The sequence below is a fragment of the Canis lupus genome, chromosome 12 (assembly GCF_011100685.1).
Source record: "Canis lupus familiaris isolate Mischka breed German Shepherd chromosome 12, alternate assembly UU_Cfam_GSD_1.0, whole genome shotgun sequence".
NCBI lineage: Eukaryota > Metazoa > Chordata > Mammalia > Carnivora > Canidae > Canis > Canis lupus.
Window position 1 is genome coordinate 14,801,553 of NC_049233.1, and position 18,650 is coordinate 14,820,202.

Below are 18,650 nucleotides of genomic sequence, written 5' to 3' on the forward strand. Positions count from 1 at the left end.
AATTCCTTTCTAAGTGTAATTGAAACAAATTGTTAGATGTTAAATGTGGCAAAAATGGAAAAAAAAAAAAAGCCAGCTTGATAGTTAAATGGAAGGCAGGGTCTAGGAAATCTGAATTATATGACACTAGGTGAACTGCTCACCACATTGCCATATCAACTTCCCCTTAGAAAGCTGTAGAAAAAAAAACCCCATATAACCCCTGTAAGACTATACCACTGTTCTCATTTCCTTTTCCACATGCCAGGATAAAAAATACTTCCCCAAATTCTGAGCAATTCTTCTAAAGAAAACCAGTTATGATCTCATGAATGTATTGCAAAAAATTAAGCAATAGTTGGATGCAACCTACTTTATGATGAAAGATGGCAAATAAAGTTAATCTGCAAAGATCCACACTACCATCTTATAACAGGCTTAGCAAATTTGGATGTGAAGGTCTCCATGTACATTCAATGTAAAAAAAAAATAGTTATATTATTTAATTTTCTCAAATAAAGCCATTGCTCCAAATGTCGTTTCATTCTAGCAGATATTTTTTTTTAAATATTTTTTTTATTTATTTATTGATGAGAGACACAGAGAGGGAGAGGCAGAGACACAGGCAGAGGGAGAAGCAGACTCCATGCAGGGAGCCCAATGTGGGACTCGATCCCAGGTCTCCAGGATCAGGCCCTGGGCCGAAGGCTGCGCTAAACTGCTGAGCCACCCGGGCTGCCCCTCACTCTAGCAGATATTTTTTGGTCTGTTCTCATTTTTCTCTTAGGCTGCAGATGTGCCTATCAAAGCCATAAACCTTTAGACCAGTCCACACTGACCACTCAGCCTTTACAGGCATTAAGGATTTTGATAGGAGACCAAGGACAGCTGTTTGAGGTTTACAGCAATTTGAAACAAATGTTTCTGTCTACTCTTTTTGTTAATGTTTACAAAGGACACAAGAGAGAAACAGGTCTTAGAGCTCTGATTTTAGTAAACCCTTTGCTTTAACATAAGGCGTCTGTGAACACTTTGAAAGACATATTTTACAGTTTTCGAGGCTACTTCCTTGAATGGCTTGGCTACAAATTATCAGAGAACTTTTAATAGCACTTTAATCCCTTCCACTTTATGCTATCTTCCCATTGTTTTATGTTTCAAAAAACTAGAAGAGTAGCTGATGATTTCTCTGAAATAAAAATCACAGTACTTCATCTGGAACCTAGGTATACAATTAGGTGCCGGGGCATTCAGTAACAAATATCCAAAAACTAGGTCCTATGACCTAGGATACAGGTGACAGATATGGGTCTTCACTGTCTGATACAGGTGACAGAAATCTCTAATATTGACCCTAAAACTTCCGAGTCTGAGGTCCTAGAGCATGGAACTGAGACTGTACTGTGTCTCAACGTGAGAAAACATTCAGTGGCTCTTTTCCTCATCAACTCTTATCGTTGGACTATTTGGTAAAATAGCCATAGACTCCCACAGGGGTGAGGATGAGGGAGGAGACATCAAAGAGGATAAAAACCAAATTGCAGAAATGCAGCACAGTGAGACCTCCCTCTTAGCATCTGCAGCATAACCAGATTTATATGAAACCAGGTTCAAGGCTAATGCAGTCAAGAGTGAAGCAGTCTACACTGTTATTTTTTTAAATGACATCTTTCCTTATACAGGTAGCAACCACTCAAATACAAAGATCTCAGAGGAAATGAAACTTGGATTTTTCACAGGAAACAAAGCAATGATTTAAAACTTTTTAAACAGTTGGCTTTATCTGAGTCCCCATGAAGAATTCCAAGAATTCTCAGGCAAAACCCTCATCTGAAAAAGTCCACATTTAAATAGTAGTATGAACAGAAAAAATACAATTCTTTGATTGTTGAGAAGAACAAAAGCATTCTTGCTGCCAAGAACTGCTTCATGGACAGAGCACTAGACCTTGAAGGATAACTTTTTTTTTTTTTTTTTTTTTTTTTTAGTTAGATTCCATGCCCAATGTGGAGCCCAATATGGGGTTTGAATTCATGACCCTGAGAGCAAGGCCTGAGCTGAGATCAAGAGTCAGACACTTAACCGGCTGAGCCACCAAGGTGCCCCTTGAAGGATAAGGATTTTAAAAGGTATCTGTGAGATGTGGGAAATCTACTTCAAGATTGATAATTTTATATAATTTTAGTTTGTATATGTTAATATCCTATTTTGTGACAGCGTCAGGAAATTTGTATTTGTCCTAAGTTATTTAGGTGATTTTATGTTCAACCACGCCTGGAAACCCACACCTTGACCTACAGCTGTAGGTTCTCCAAGTGTGGTCCCTGGACCAACAGCATCAAAATCAGCAACTCCTGGGAACCTGGTAGACACACAAATACTCAGGCCCTTGGAAAACCTACTGAAACAGAACCCTTAAAGGTGGAGCCCGCTGGTTTTAACTAGAAGCCAGGTGAGTGGTAATGCAGCTCAGGTTTTGAACCACTGCCTCCAGAGATGCCAAAGTTCCCAAGGCACCTCTTCAGGCCATTCCAGAGAATTCCTGATGGATGGGTAATTTAACAGTACTAGATAAAAATAAACAGTACTAGATAAAAATTACCTAATTTCACAGAGGGGCAGGCCCTTAGAAGTACGCCTCTAAAGGCAGAGAGAGCGGAAAAAAAAAAAAAAAAAGAATAATATTGATTGAGGACTATATAAAAATTAAGACCTTAGTGTGTCCCAAAGAAGTATAATAAAATAAGAAATTGGAGATTAAAATGGAATGGTACTAGCCAACCCTGAAACTGCCCATCTGGAAAGAAGTAGCTTTGATTTTTTTAAAGTCAACAGTATGTTGCGATTAGTATTTACAAAATCCATGATTATTCCCTCAGGAGAGAAGCTGTTTATAAAACAACTTCTGCAGATTTTCTAATCGGAGTCCTTCTAGAATCACAAACATTTTTTTTTCCTAGGCAGCCTCGGTCAGATACCTTGAAGAGATAGCTTTCACTGACAATGTTCCTATTACTTCCCTACGGGCAGCTCAGACTGCTCTGCTGTACATTATTTTGCCCGGATACCTGTTTACATGTTTTGAGCCATCCGATACAGAGCTAAACAGCTGTGATGTCTGCAGGCTCTTCACGGCAACCTGCCGCAGATGGCACCAGCTGATGAGCTGCTCAGACTGCAGCACAGGTTCTCTGTGTCCTGCTATGGAAGATGGTGACTAATTAGCTAGCATTTTAGCCTGGCCTTCCTCTATTGTAAAAGCAGAGCTGGATGTGCTGCCTTTCACGTACCGAAGGTTCTGGTAGGAAGGAAGCATGTATAATTTGAATATTTCCAGCACTGTTCTTATTTCTGGTAATGGTGACAGATTGATGCTCAATGCTACTACAAGGATTCCTAGTGCAGCGACCAAGGTTAGGATATAGTTCCTGCCAGCCAAATAGAGCAAAGCTGCCAGCCATGCAGAGAAGGAACTCATCTCCTTGGCCTCTCTATCTTGGTGCTCCACCTGACTGAGTTATTCAACCACTCTGAGTATCTAGATAATAAGGAATATGAAATAGATTGGTTAGGGGCTTGGCAAAGGAATGACATTTCTACCTGGCTTGTTGTTCTTTTTTTCAACAGGAAGGAATTTGGCCAAGAGAAATGCCATCCTCCTAAGGATGCTTGGCATTATGTTTACTCCTGCACATTGCTTCTGTATATCAGGAAAGTCAAGAGGAGTGAAGAAAGGGCCAACCATCACCTAAAATCTTGGGACCTCGGAGACATTCCAAGACCTGTGGATTTTGTAGGGTTATATCAAACCACAAAAATCCAAACCAAGAGCATTTGCCATTAAGATGTCTTTTAAATTATGCTAATAGAATAGATTCCTTTATGTTGATTTATCTGAAGTTATCTTGGGGTTTTTAGGAACATAGTTTATAAATATGAGGCATTCTATGTAAAGAAAGGGCATAGTCTAAACTGATTTTTCAACATTTTCATCCAATCCCCTACAGATTAACTTTCTTTTGTCTACAATTCTAGGAGCAAATACGAATGCAATAACTAAAAACTGCATTTAGTAGATACAGAAAGGTTACATAATAAAACCAGAAATAGTATCATTGAGTTTGTTCTTACATTATTATTCACCTTCCAAAGGTTTCTTAACTCCTTTACAGGCTTCAAATACCACTTAATCAATTCTGGCTGCAACTCAGTTCACATATTCAATTGACTTACGTGGTGTTGCATTTCTAAAACATATATTATAAATGTTTTCAACTAGACTCCACATTTTCATTCCACAATGTCAAGAGAGGGAAGGCCAAAAAGGATGGACTGCGGTTTGCACATGAAAGTACTGGACCATTTCTCCAATCTCACTTTTTCTATAAAAGGCTTTCAAATGAATCATTCATTCATTCCTTCATTCTTTCATTATGTAGAGAGAGTCTGCCATGTACCAGGAACACGTCAATATTTTACTCTCTCTTGCACTCTCTTACAAATTTTTCTCTGTAAAAATTCATAAAATATTTTTGACTGAAGATTTGAGATAGCAGGTAATGTGAGATATATTAATAATAGACCTCATTTGGGGCATCTGGGTGGCTCAGTGGTTGAGCATCTGCCTTCAGCTCAGGTTGTGATCCTGGAGACCCGGGATTGAGTCCCACATCAGGCTCCCTGAGGGGAGCCTGCTTCTCCTTCTGCCTGTTTCTGCCTCTCTATCTGTGTGTCTCATGAATAAATAAATAAATAAAATCTAAAAAATATAAAATATACCCCGTTCTATTTGAAGTCGATTAGGACATGCTAAAAAATGCTGAATAGTAAACAGCACCTACAGTATTTAAAATGTTATGTCTCCACCTTCTGGCCACAAGGCAGAAAGGCATGCCTGACAAAAAACCAGGGAACAATGAGGCTTTTACAAATGGAATCTTTTCCCTGTTACTGCAGTGTTCAAATATTTTCTGCATGCCTAGTCTGGGTTATGGCTCTAGATAAGGAGACTCTTAAGAATAGCATGTAGGAAATATTATTTTCTTTTCTGTGAAAAATTCAACGTCGTAGAGCAAATCTTTGAACAATTCAAAAACACATAAGTTAACAGTGTTATTTTGAAAATATTCAGTGTTAACAAAGATAATGTGATCTTAAGCTATTTGTCAATTCGTGGCTTTCAAAGTCCTTTTGGATGCACAATGTGGTCATCCTCACCATGGATAGGTGGCTGGTGCCTACAGGAAGCTGGGGCAGGGAGGGAACTCACAGGCTTTGTAGTTCAGCAGGGATGGGTTTGCCTATCAGCAACTCCATTTTTTAGCATGTAACCTTGAACAAATGCCTGAAACTTTTGAAGACACTTCAAATATTGAGCAGTAAGAAGAGCCTATGGTTGCTGGGAGGATCACATAGGGCATAGCCGATCTAAAAGTACACAGAGCACTCACTGCCAGATGAATAAAAAATAAGGTACAGTAGTCCTCCCCTTTATCCATGGTTTTGCTTTCCATGGGTTCAGTTACCTGCGGTCAACTGAGGTCTGGAAGCAAATGCTCTTCCTTCTGACATCATCAGAAGGTCAATAGCAGCCTAACGCTACATCATGATGCCTACTTCATTCCCCTCACTTCATCTCATCCTATGGGCATGTTGCATCTCACAACAACACAAGAAGGGTGCATTCAGCATTATAAAATATTTTGGGAGAATGATAGAGACCACATTCATATAACTTTTATTAGAGTATACTATATAATTGTTCTATTTTATTATCAGTCATTATTAACACCCTGTGCCTATTTATAAATCAAATTTTACCACAAGTATGTAGACATAGGAAAAAATATTGTACATATAGGGTTCACTACTACCTGTGGTTTCAGGTGACATCCGTTGCGGGGGGGCGGGTTTTAGAACATATCCTCTGCAGATAAGTGGAGACTACTGTATATACTTACAATTAAATATTATTCAGTCTTTTATTAAAAAGGAAAGAAATTCCGGCACATGCTACAACATCAATGAATCTCGAGGACATTCTACTAAGTGAAATAAGCCAGATGCAAAAGGACAAATATTGCATGATTCCTCTTATACGAAGTACCTGGAGTAATCAAAGTCATAGAGACAGAGAGTAGAAACAAGGTTACCAGGGACTGGAGGGAGGGAGGAATGGAGAATTAGTGTAATGGCATTAGAGTTTCAGCTTTACAAGGTGAAAACATTCCAACAGATGGATGGTGGGGTGATGGTTGCACAACAGTGTAAGTGTACTTAATGCCACTGAATTGGGTACTTACAAATAGTGAAAATGGTAAATTTTATGTTGTGTGTGTTTAACACACACAAAATTAGGGAGACACCTGGCCCATGGAAAGTGTCAGGTGAACAACTTCTAGAGCTATAACAGCTCTCCTACTCTGCTATATTGCTGCCATTGATCATTTAATAAACAATGAAACAAAGGATAGAGCTTTAAATGATGGGTCTAAGGCTATTCTGTATGGTAATGCAAGTTACCAGACCTCTCCACCAGACTGACTGATGTGTGTATGTCCATAGGAGTTTTTAACGCTTTGAAACAGTTCAAAAGTTTGCACCCTGAGATAGGATATGATACCTAAGAACACGGAGGTCACCCCCACTAAAGGCAAGTTTTAAATTTTCTGGTGAATTTGAAAAGAATGTGGCTCCCATTGCTTGTTTTATTTTAAGTGAGATAGATTTTTCTTTTTTTTTTTTAAGATTTTAGTTATTCATTCATGAGAGACACACAGAGAGAGGCAGAGACACAGGCAGAGGGAGAAGCAGGCTCCCTGCGGGGAGCCTGATGCAGGACTCGATCCCAGAACCCCAGGATCACGACCTGAGCAAAAGGCAGATGCTCAACCACTGAGCTACCCAGATGCCCCAAATTTCTCATGTAATAAATCATATCCAGCACCAAGGCTCTGACTCACAAGATAATACCACTGACACCATTCTATAATCTAGTGGCTAACACCTCCCTCTGCCATATATAAACTCGAGTTTTTAAAGGCAGTGTCATTGGCTTAGTCTAGGGAATGGCTCATGCTGTAAGATAGAGTTCTATGATTGTCACTTAGTCACTGAATCAGGATTAAAAGATCTTAACCCATCCATACTAATAAATCACACAAGGTTTGATGAAAAGATCAGGTCCCTGAGTAGAGTTTGGGTGTCCTGGTTGGTGTGTTGGGAAAGTCATAAATCTGTATTGCAACTTGCAAAGGCTGGTGATAAGAGGGCTGGAAAGTGGTGGAAAACAGAGTGGAGGGAAGTGGGGAAGGTGTATATGTAGCAATTACTGAAGACAGCCAAAACCTGCCTTCTGCAAAGCATCAACAGGGGTTGATCGAGATTCAGTGAAGTCCCTTAGTCACATGAGGATTCTCAGTAATTTCCCTACAGGGTACTAAGGTTCTCTGGAGAATAAGCAAAAACTTCAGAAGGCCCAAATTAGAGACACAATTGTTGCTCCCCTCCCCACGAAGAAAACAACTCAATAGAAATATGAAGAAGGGTTTGTTATAATGTTATTCACTTATGTATCATGTTTTTTTGTTTATAGAACCCTTAGTGACTTTTTAAATATTTAAATAAGAATGTCAAATAGCAATTATTTCTTATGGTAACTGTAACTACTCTTTAAGAGCACTTATTCTGTGTACTTTCCCTACATTCTAACTCTCCTGACATTTGACATTGACATATAAGGGTTTTTTTTTCTGCTTGAGTTATTTTATTGTTCTATGGTCCTTCCACCATGACATGGAAATAACATTAAATTATATCTAAAGGGTCAGAGAGATTAAGGAACTTCTATAAGGGCACAGTTACTAAGTGGCAGAGCTGGGTTTTCAACACTGTCTGCCTGTCTTCGAAGCCTGTGCAATTATCTACTGGATCTGTCCTAGGTGTTGCTTTTTTTGTTTTTTTTAAGATTTTGTTTATTTATCCATGAGAGAGAGAAAGGCAGAGACACAGGCAGAGAGAGAGGTGGGCTCCCTACAGGGATCCCGCTGTAGGACTTGATCCCAGGACCCCAGGATGACAACCTGAGCTAAAGACAGACGCTCAACCACTGAGCCAACCAGGTGCCCTGCCTTAGGTATTTAGTGTGGAGTTAGGTCATTTATTAGTATTTTCAAAAAACATATGGTTAGAAGCTGAGTGGAAATATGGTTTTCCTCATCAGATTTAATTTCAGAGAGCCGAGAAGGAGCCCTTTTACTCTCGATCTGTGCATCTAGTTCAGTGCCTAAATCTAGTTCAGTTGGATTGATTCCAACATTAATCCATTAATCAATGGACTCCACACAACTAAATTAAAAGATTTTTACAAGAAATACTGATCAATACAGATCATGGACAGTCATCTCCATAACAAATCAATGAAAAAAGTCATAGTCTCTGTCTTGGGAATATTTTTATGCTAGAAAAATATTTCTTACTAACGCTCTTGCTCAGGGACAAAGTGGTATGAGAGATGGCTGTATGTGGGAGACCTAAAGGAGATGAAGCTACTGGGCCGGAAGGGAAAGTTGCAGCAGTAGCCCTGGTGCCCAGTACAGTGCCTGGCACATGCAAGAGTTCAGTAAATAGGTAAATGAAGCGATTAACCACAGCACAATAGCAGGTTTGCTCTTAGAAAGACAATAGGGCCCAGGAAGCATTAGATCATCATAGGGGACCCCATTCCTCCTGTAGGACAGGGGCTTCTCCCTGGACACCCTTGGAGAGCCACACTTTGGGTAAGAAGCACTACTCAGGGGCTCACACCTGCTCAGCCTATTCAGCTGATCCTCAGCTTGCAAGAGACAGCAAAGTTACATGCAAAGCTTTTAGAAAATACAGTAAATTCTGAATCATTTAAGGACTGGTAATCTCATCTGTGGATTACCTGACTTAAGGGTTTTTTTCTGCTTGTGTCACTTCATTGTTCTATGGTCCTTCCACCATGACAGGGAAATAACATTAAATTATTATCTAAAATGGCAGGGCACTGCAGCTACTTCAGGGTAGTTTTCAGCATGTTGACCCCCTCCTCAACCTTACTCAATAGTTCTGAATGGTTCATTACTGTTTTTATGTTATGAATTTCAAGTTCCTCAAACTAACATATAAAACTGACATAATTTCATTGCTTCTTTTACCAAACCATTCTTTTTGCTATCCATTCCTATCCCTGAAACAAGATTTGTGAGTATATTTTCTTTTCAACATACTGGTCCATTCATTCATTCATCCATCAACAAAATGGATAAGGGCATGGAGAATAGAGCAGAAGGGGGTTCACACAAGGTCCTTCTCTCATGGAGCTAGTTGGAAGAGAGAGAAATCAGCTAATCAACCAGCCTACTACCAGAAAATCATAAAATAAGCCATTTTTATCAGATCATTTTCAAGTAGAGAATGAAAAAAGGATATAAGAGTAAGTCTTATCTCTAAGGATAAGACATTGAAGTTGAGATCTGAATGAAAACAGCATCTAATCCTATCATGATCAAGAAGAGCATCTGCAGAAGAAAGAAGAGATGACTCACAGAGAGTGAGAGAGAGAGAGAGAGAGAGGGAGGGAGAGAATATGTGGCAGAAACATAATAGGTGAGGAGGACAATGATAAGATAATACTTGAAAGATTGGCAGGGCATAAACAGAGTAAGGAGTTCTAAACTTTATTCTAAGTATGATGGGAAGTGACTGGAGGGCTTTAAAAAAAGATTTTATTTATTTATCTGAGAGAGTGAGCGAGAGTGAGCACAATCAGAAGGGAGGGGCAGAGAGAGAGGGAGAAGCAGATTCCCCACTAAACAGGGAGCCCAACATGGGGCTCCATCCCAGGACCTTGAAGCTGAAGGCAGACACTTAACGGACTGAGCCACTCAGGTACCGCTGGAGGGCTTCAAATAAAGAATTGATAAAACCATCTTATTTGCACTTTGTAAAGGTCTCTCTCTCTAGAGGAGCATGGATTGTAGATAGCCCAATAGCAGAAGCAGGACGACCAACTCAGAGACTGTTACAGGCAAGAGATAATGGTGTCTTAATCTGAAATGATAGTGGTAGAGATAGTGTGAGGTCTAATCCAGGATTTTTTAAGATATAGATCTTATAAGACTTGTATATAGATTATATGTTAAGAAGAGGAAAAGGAAGATGAATGTCTCCTAGATTTTTGACTTAAACAACTGAGTGGGGGGTAATGGTGTATATGAAGATGTAGTGGGGCAAACAGGCTTCTTGAGAGGTTACCAAAAGGTCTGCTTTACTCACATTAAGTTTGAGGAGACGTTTCAACTTACATAGAAATGTTCAGTGGACAATTAAATCTTTGAGTCTGGAGTTCTGAGGCATAGACAAGACTAGAGGTTGAGAGTGAAAGGGGTCACTGGCATTGACATGGCTGAATGAGATCACCCACAAAGAATATATAAATAAAAAATAGAAAGTGGCCAATAACTTACCTATGGGGCACTTCAAGTTCAGATGAAGGAAAGGAGAATAGGACCCTGAGAAGGAGTAGTCAGTAAGGAAAGAGAAATGAAGAATACATAGTGTCATGAGACATAAAAGAACTTTGAAGAGAAATTAATGGTCAACTTTGTCAAATGTTCTTGAGAGATCGAGAATTAATATGGAAAAGACAACTACTGGGTTTGGCAACATGAAGGTCATTATCACTTTGATGATAGTTTCTTAGTGGAGTAACAGGGAGAGATGCCTGATTGGAAGCAGGCTGAGGAATCTATATGAGTTAGGGAGACAGTGATTATAGAAAAAAGAAGATTTTCTGTGAGAGGTACAAAAGAAATAGTTGAAAAAGGACATAGGAAAGACAGGAGACTTTTGTTTCAAGGAGAGGAGATACCTCTATATGCCAACAGGAATAATCTAATAAAAAGAAAGCAATTAATTATATAGGGGTGAAGGCTCATTGTAGATACAAAAAGTTTGGGAGGCAAGACAGGTTGGGACTCTGAACACAGTGAAAAGGTTGAGCCCTTGCTAGGAGCAAAGATACCTCCACCTATGCAAAAGGAGACAAGGTAGAGAGCATGAGTTAACATGGAAATCAGATGAGTAGACCTGGAGGCATAAAGATGAGGGTAGAGAGCTCCTTCTTGCTTCTCAGCGAAGCATGATGCAACATCATCATGAGATACTGGCTCTGGAGGAAAGATGAAGGTGTGAACAACCATTTTAGAGAGTGAAAAAGTGAACATCTATGCTAGAAACACCAGTAGTATTAAATGTCCAATTGCGGTTTCTTATTTTGAATATAAAGTGAGAACAATCAGCCAGTTGTGTATTTTTCTCCAGCAGCTGGTCAGGGGCCAACTCATGAATTGAAGGAAGCTAGGGTGAAGGCTTTTCCATGAGAAAATAATAAAGATAGCAAAAATATTGAAGGCATGCTGAAGGAGGCCACGATGGTAATGAATCATAACCTTTAAGCTAGTAAGGAGGTAGTAGGGTCATACAAAGGGATGGATTGGAAGTCTATCCTGAAAGGGTGGATTGAAGTCCATCCTGAAAGACTCGAGGCACTCAAGAACTGCTAGAATAAAAATGTGTGTGTAAATAAAGGATAAAAAGTGGATACTTGGAGTCAAAAATTTAAACTTAGGACATTGTCTCAACAAGGAATGACTTGCTCTGTCACCTCTGCTTGGTGCATTCCCAGTTCTAACCCCTATGAGATTGAACTTGGCTATTCTGCTTACTTTCTGGATGCCTTTGGGCAAGCCATGTAACATCTCAGAGCTCTTATCTATAAAATAAAGACAGTCAATCTTTCTTATTACTTTGAAAGTTAGCAATAACATATGTAAAGCACTTGCTGCATTTACTACGTGGCAGGTGCTCAATCTTGGCTGCCTATTGGGTATACCTGTGTTTATTCTTACATCATCAATGGCAGCTTAAGAACTCACAGAAGGGGAAAGAAACTTAGGCTTTGTCTAGTCCATTACTAACCCTGCTTCTCCTGTAACTGATGCTACAATCCATTCTCCTGATTTAAATTTAGCCTACAGTTATCAAGAGGAATTAATAAAGTTATCCATTCCATGCAATACTGCACATTTATTTTCCAGTTTCTAAATAACTTAGAGCCAAATGAGCCAAGAATAAATTATAAAGAAATTCCTTAATTTTGTGTTATTATTCTTAATCCCTTTTCTTCATATTTAAAAATGATCTTTTCACTTTAGCCAGAATTGCTGTTCTAATAAGTTGCAATGAATAAACTGGGTAGTGTCAAAAATTTAACTTCCACTAAAGAAAAGGACTTTCACTGATACTGGTAGATTATACAAATAAAAAAAGAGAAACAAAACTTCATTATATATATATATAAAAATTTCCCCCAAGAGGAAAGAGGCAGCATTGAGTCAAAAGATTCTCAGAGATAAACTGAATGAAAATAAAACAAGACAGAAATGTGTGTGTCTTTTAAGGAATAAATTATATCTTGGAAATACAATAATAGTCCTTACATACATTAATTAATTAAATTAGGAAATCAAGATAGAGTTCCTCCTAGATTTTTAGGTGGAAAATTCTTTCTAGTTCTATAGGGTAGTTAAAAGTCCTCTCATAACTTGTGGATTAGCATCACTGGAAGATACCATTGAAGGAAATCATTACAATGAAACAACAATGTGAGTGCAATGTGATATGTAAGAATTTTGGCTTTTGGTTTCTTTTTTTAACTTTAAGAGCATATGTTGATGGATATTTTAGATCCACATTGACTCTAGTAGTAAGCACCAAATGCCCCTCTCCTGTCTTTTCTCTTTGCCACCTGCTGAGGATGCTAACATGTGAAGATCTGCCAATCTGTGGGGGCCCTGAACACTGCGCATTAGAAACTAAATTAGAGATTAAAATGTGAGTATGTTGAGTTACCTTTAAATGCTAAATATATTTATTAAGTGCTCATTTTGCAAAGCACCCTGTGCCAGTATCATGAATTATACAAGGATAAATGAGCATAGTGGCTCCATTAGTGTAAGTGGGAGATAAACACAAATGGCAAAGGTGCAAAAGGCCTTGTAGAATCTGGCAAGTGCCAGAAGTTTTCAGACAAATAGCTATGGGAGTGAAAGGTGGGCAAAGTTCCTAATGGTTAGAGAAATGACAAAGGACTTCCTAGAAGGTGGATCACTTGAACCAGTCTTGGAAAATAAGTCATATTTTAATGAGTAGAGATGGGGGTGAAAGTGAATGGTGGAAATAAGTGCAGTGTGATGGGCAAGTGAAGGCTGTGTGTACAAGGATCATGAGTTCTCAAATCGGGCTAGACTGCACATGGGTTACCAGGTGCTACAGTGCTATGTCAGCCTAGAAAAGTAGTCTGGGATCAGATCATGTATGTCTTGTATGTCTCCTGAGCCAAGGAGCTTGAGCTTTCTTCTGATGGAATAGCTTTGGAGCAGAAGAGCAATACAAGCAGGATTATCATTAGCAATGCGACCCTGGCATCCTTGTGGAAAATAAAGACAGGCTCCCCCAGGAGGACTGCATTATCCACATGAGAGGGGCCAAGCTAACGAGGGCAAAACCAGGGCACTGGCTATAGGAATGGCTTGAAAGATATAGCATCAAGATACTTAAACAGGGTGATAAAGGAAAACGGTCGTAATCAAATGTGCCTCTAGAACTATTGTGATTGACTTGTAGGACTGAGCCACCATTAACCAGGTTCATAATACAGAAGGGGGCACAGGAATGAAAATGCTGGGCTGCGGACAGGGAGAGGCGAGTTTAGCCTTGGACCTGCGAGCTTGCAAGCATTAGTGGTGCACGTGACTGAAGGAACTGAGGAGATACAGTGGGCTGAGGTGAGCTGAGAGCATCTACTAAACTAGCAACTGGGGACAATGCTGAGAGAGAGAAGAGAGCTTCATAGATGCTAATATTTGAGGGCTGGGAAGAGGAAGAGGACTGAGCAAAGACTGAAGAGGAATGGCAAAGTTAGGAGAATAGGTGCCTGGCCTAGAGGTGATACCCAATGACTAAAATAATAATAATAATAATAATAATAATAATAATAATAATAATAATAAACAAACAGGATAGTGCCCAGCCATAGAAATTTAAAGAGTATTTTAATAAAGGAGTGACTACATAAATTAAAAGGATGAATTTTATTCTATGTGAATTATATCTAAATAAAACCAGTATTAACGGGATCCCTGGGTGGCGCAGCGGTTTGGCGCCTGCCTTTGGCCCAGGGCGTGATCCTGGAGATCCGGGATTGAATCCCACGTCGGGCTCCCAGTGCATGGAGCCTGCTTCTCCCTCTGCCTGTGTCTCTGCCTTTCTCTCTCTCTGTGTGTGACTATCATAAATAAATAAAAATAAAAAAAAACAGTATTAACAAAGAATAAAAGGATAATCGATTGCGTAAGATGATATAGAGAAATTAAGCAGTCTGAGGGTCATGGAGCCGTCAGTTGAAAGCAGAAACAACCTCTAAAAGTGCAATTCCAGTAGAGGAATGGCAGAAATCCAACTGTTGGAAGCAAAAATGGGATTGGAAAATGGAAGGACCTAGTCATGTAGCTTTTAATCAATAAGTTCAACATCTCTTAATGTTTTACCTTTAATATAAAAATAACACATTGTTACTCTGATGTGGAAAATGTAGAGGGGCTTAAAAAAAGGACAAAACGAAAATCATCTAATTTTCTACTATACTGGAATAACCAGGGTTCATGTTGTGATAGATTTCAATACATTTTTCTGTACTTACTATTTATAGACTTGAAATCATGAGAAACATTCAGTTTTATATCCAGTCTTTTCGAAAAATGATTCAATTTCATGGCATTTACTATCGTATGGATGTGTCATCATTTTAAAATCATTCTCCTATGGCTAGACTTTGGTTTATCTCCCATTTTGCTATTTTCATTGTAATGAATACATTTATTCCTAAATCTTTATCCAATATCGTTTTACTATTTCTTTAGAATATATGCTCAAATGGGGAATTGCTGTGTCAAAATACATGAGCATTTTTATGACTCTTGCTGTATTATCAAATGGATTTTCAGAAATATGGTACCAATTTACAATCCTTCAAGCATGGATTCAGTGCACGTTCTTCCCTACTGAGTATTATCATTTTCTTTTCCCTCACTTTGCCGATTGGAGAGATAAAAACCATGTCTCACTGTTGGTTTAATTTGCATATGTTAGCTCAAAGAGCTCTCAAATAAGATTCTCCTTTAAGATCTGTGATTTGTTTCTAAGCTTCCTGATTAAAAAGGCAACAGAGAGAAACAAATTGATGAAAAAAAGATTATGAAAATGAACACAGATTAAAATTTAGTTCTATAAAACCAACAGAGGGACATATCAATTTGGACAAGGAGAAAGAAGCTCTTCATTTATGATAACCAAGTACTGCAGAGAAAAAAAATCTCTCTCCCATTCAGCTGCTATTAATCCTTCTGGTTATGTTCTGAAGTCCCTGTTATCCAATCTCAGGAGCTAGGGTAAAATACTGATGCACCAATTTTCTCGTATTCTTTATACACATCTCATTGACATGATCCAACATATTCAATTTCACTTGGGGTGGTGTATTTCAGAGAAACAAGCTAAAACTCTTTCCTAAGTATTTGTATTTGTATTCACGATCTAATGACACTGGAAAAAAAGAACAAAGCTGTCATTTCCTAAGAGCCAGGCACTGTGCCATGGATTTATACATACTATTAACTCTCACAACACTTCATAAGGGAAACTATCAGACCCATTTTTCTGATGAGAAAACTCAGGCTCAGAGCAATTTTGCTGTGCCCTGAGCCACACAGCTATGAAGTGATCTGAAACTCCAGTCCAGCTATCTGGCACAAATCCCACTCCCATTTGGTCTATCATTTGACATTAATAATCTGGGAGACAAGTTAGTATCATTGTCTTTGTTACCTTATTTGAACTTCAAGAAAGGAAAATTGCTGTAATACATCAATTTCCCAGGAGCTCAACAAAATATCTTAAATATTGTAGTGGGCTAAAATGTATCATTATGATGAGGGAAGAAGGAAAAAAAAAAAAGAAAACTTGAGTTTTTAAAGAAAACACTTCAAGCATCCCTCTCTCTGACCTGTCCAACAATTCTTCCATTTCTCTCAGCCCTCCAATCAGTGAGGCTCCCACTTTCCCAGCATCCAGCATCGAGGCCATCCCACGTCCTCAATTCCTCACATAACTGGGATGCCTCACCAGCAGCCTTAATGACTGCACAAAGCCTATGATTCTCAGCTGATCAAGCTCAGGCTCCTCTCTCACCCACCCCCTCTGCACCAGCACCCTGGCAACTCAGTATTACTAGGGAAGATCACAAGTCTTGCCAACTGATCTCACATTCATAGCCAAAAATCTCCAATGGCCACTTAACATCGCCCAATTTTAAATAGATTGCCTTAGAATATTAATTCTTCTCCCACTCCAAAATGGCTATTTTGCATCTCAAATACACAGCGTCCTTCCCCACCCCCAGCTGAGGAGCCTGCCCTCTTCCACATGGGGAGTAAGGAGCAGCAATCAGACAGGGACTGGTTCACTTCCCACTCCTGTAATAACTGCCCATATCTGTATTTTACCATAGCCTTCCCAGCTGTCACACAGGATGAGGTAACCCCACTCCTACCCAAGGCAAGTGGTACATGGTGCTCTTGATCCCAGCTTTTCCAAGGCCGGAGTTGTCTCATGGTTCAGGGCTCAGTTCAAATGATTCCCTCTCAGAGAACCTCCCTTCCCTACCCAACCTACACACCCAGTCACCTTCTGGTGTTCTGTTCTAGCACAGTGCTTCCTATGGGCTATGGAGAGCTGCACTGGCACCATCTGAGAATGTTACAGATGCAAATTCTAGGACCCCCCCCCCCCCAGGCCCACAAAATCTACCCAGGCCACTCTGGAGGTGGGGTCAGTTGTATGCTGGAGCCAGCTCCCACCCACGCTGGAGAGACCAGACTGTGAAATTTCCAGGGATTGTACAAGCTGACTGTTAAACACAACCACTGCTAAACATTAAACTGTATAAGCTTTCAAGTAAATGAACTGTATCTGGGATGGACACAAAATTTAAAATTCTATGCTTCCTAATACAATAACTACAGTTTACTATTACCTCTGCCCTTGAGGTTATTTGCACCTGGCATAGGTGTACGGTAGAAATACTGTATGCTGGTGTTTACAGCACATCTCTTCTTGACTCTGCACATAGTGGTGCCATGTTGGTAGCCTGAAGTCAGTCATAGTGGGAGAACGGACACTACGGACATAGGGCACTGCTACAAACCAAAAAGTATTTTTTTTCCAATGAGCCAGCTGTTAAATATTTCTGTTGATCACTGGATGAGGCCCAACAATCTTCATCTGACCAAGCCTTCTGGGGCATTCTGATACAGCTAGCATTTGAACACCACTGGCTAAGAAACCTTTCCTGCCTATCTCCAATTCCCCAGTAACCTCCTTCTACCACTACCCAGCCCAATTCTCTCTCATCCACCTCCACAGTTCCTAGGTTTGCAGCTTGCCACACTTCAAATCTATCTCTGTTTCATACAACCTGACTTCACAGTACATTTCCCATACTTCATATATACCTTTCCTTTACAGGAAAAGATACGACTTTTCCCCGGGGACCCAGGCAAATCCCTCCTTTATCTTAATTTTATGTCCAGGATTCTATAAAAGGATATTTTTCTAAGTAATTTATTTGTAACCTCATCTCATTTTAGTGTTTACTTCTGTTTTTAAAACGTCATTAAATTACAAGGTGATTTTTTGCCCTCAAAGTAACTTCTTACTCAACCCTGTCATCTCTTCATGTAGAAGTTTGTTGCTGAATCACCGACCAGCAGATGGCAGCAGGGGCTCTTGGAAAGAAGGCCTGACAAAGCCTTTTGGCTGCAAAGAACTTCAATTGCTACTGCAAAGTCAAGCACATTTCTAAGTCTTCTGCTGGTTCATCATATTCTTCATGTCAGCAAACTGCCTTTTAAAATGCAAGATAGATTATGAGAAAAATAAAATAAAATGCAAGTTGGATCATGTTCTACGGCTTCCTAAGGCGAATAACAACCAAAAAAAGCTATTTGCTCTTTTTATGCAAATTGGTTCCTGTCAGACAGGAGTAGAGTTTCTGGCTATCTGTGTTGCCAGGTTTCAAAATGCCAAATTCTTACAGATTCAGATCCAAATTGTTTTACTTCATTTATGTTTTTTTAAAGGTTTTTTCTTACTGTTATCACTTCTACGACCAGTTTTCTTATAAATTTGGGAAGCAAGATATGGAAATAGAACAGATTATAAACCACAGAATCCCCACATTTTTAAACATGAAAAACTAGAGCACTTAGACTCTCCAGGTCTGTACTATCATAGAGCATCACTGAAAACCATACAAAGCAAGTAAATTGAGTCTGATATTAAGAATGATATAAAAGGGGTGCCTGGGTGGCACAGTCACTTAAGCATCCACCTCTCAATTTCTGCCCAGGTCATGATCTCGGGGTGGTGAGATTGAGCCCCATGTGGGATTCTTCCTTCAGCAGGGAGTCTGCTTCAGATTCTTTCTCTCTCTCCCTCTCCCTCTGCCCCTCCCCTCACACTCTCTCTCT

The 18,650-nt window shown here is 39.5% G+C and overlaps 1 protein-coding gene and 1 long non-coding RNA gene across 3 annotated transcripts in view; one reads left to right on the top strand and one right to left on the bottom strand.

Moving 5' to 3' along the window:
- The window catches only part of RCAN2 (regulator of calcineurin 2), a 260,250-nt gene that overhangs the window by 173,231 nt on the left and 68,369 nt on the right, over positions 1-18,650 (bottom strand). The window lies entirely within an intron of this gene.
- On the top strand, positions 1,972-4,589 carry LOC119874173. The gene is made up of 3 exons (XR_005367797.1): positions 1,972-2,108; positions 2,224-2,431; positions 3,607-4,589. It is a non-coding gene; the product is annotated as an uncharacterized LOC119874173 (long non-coding RNA).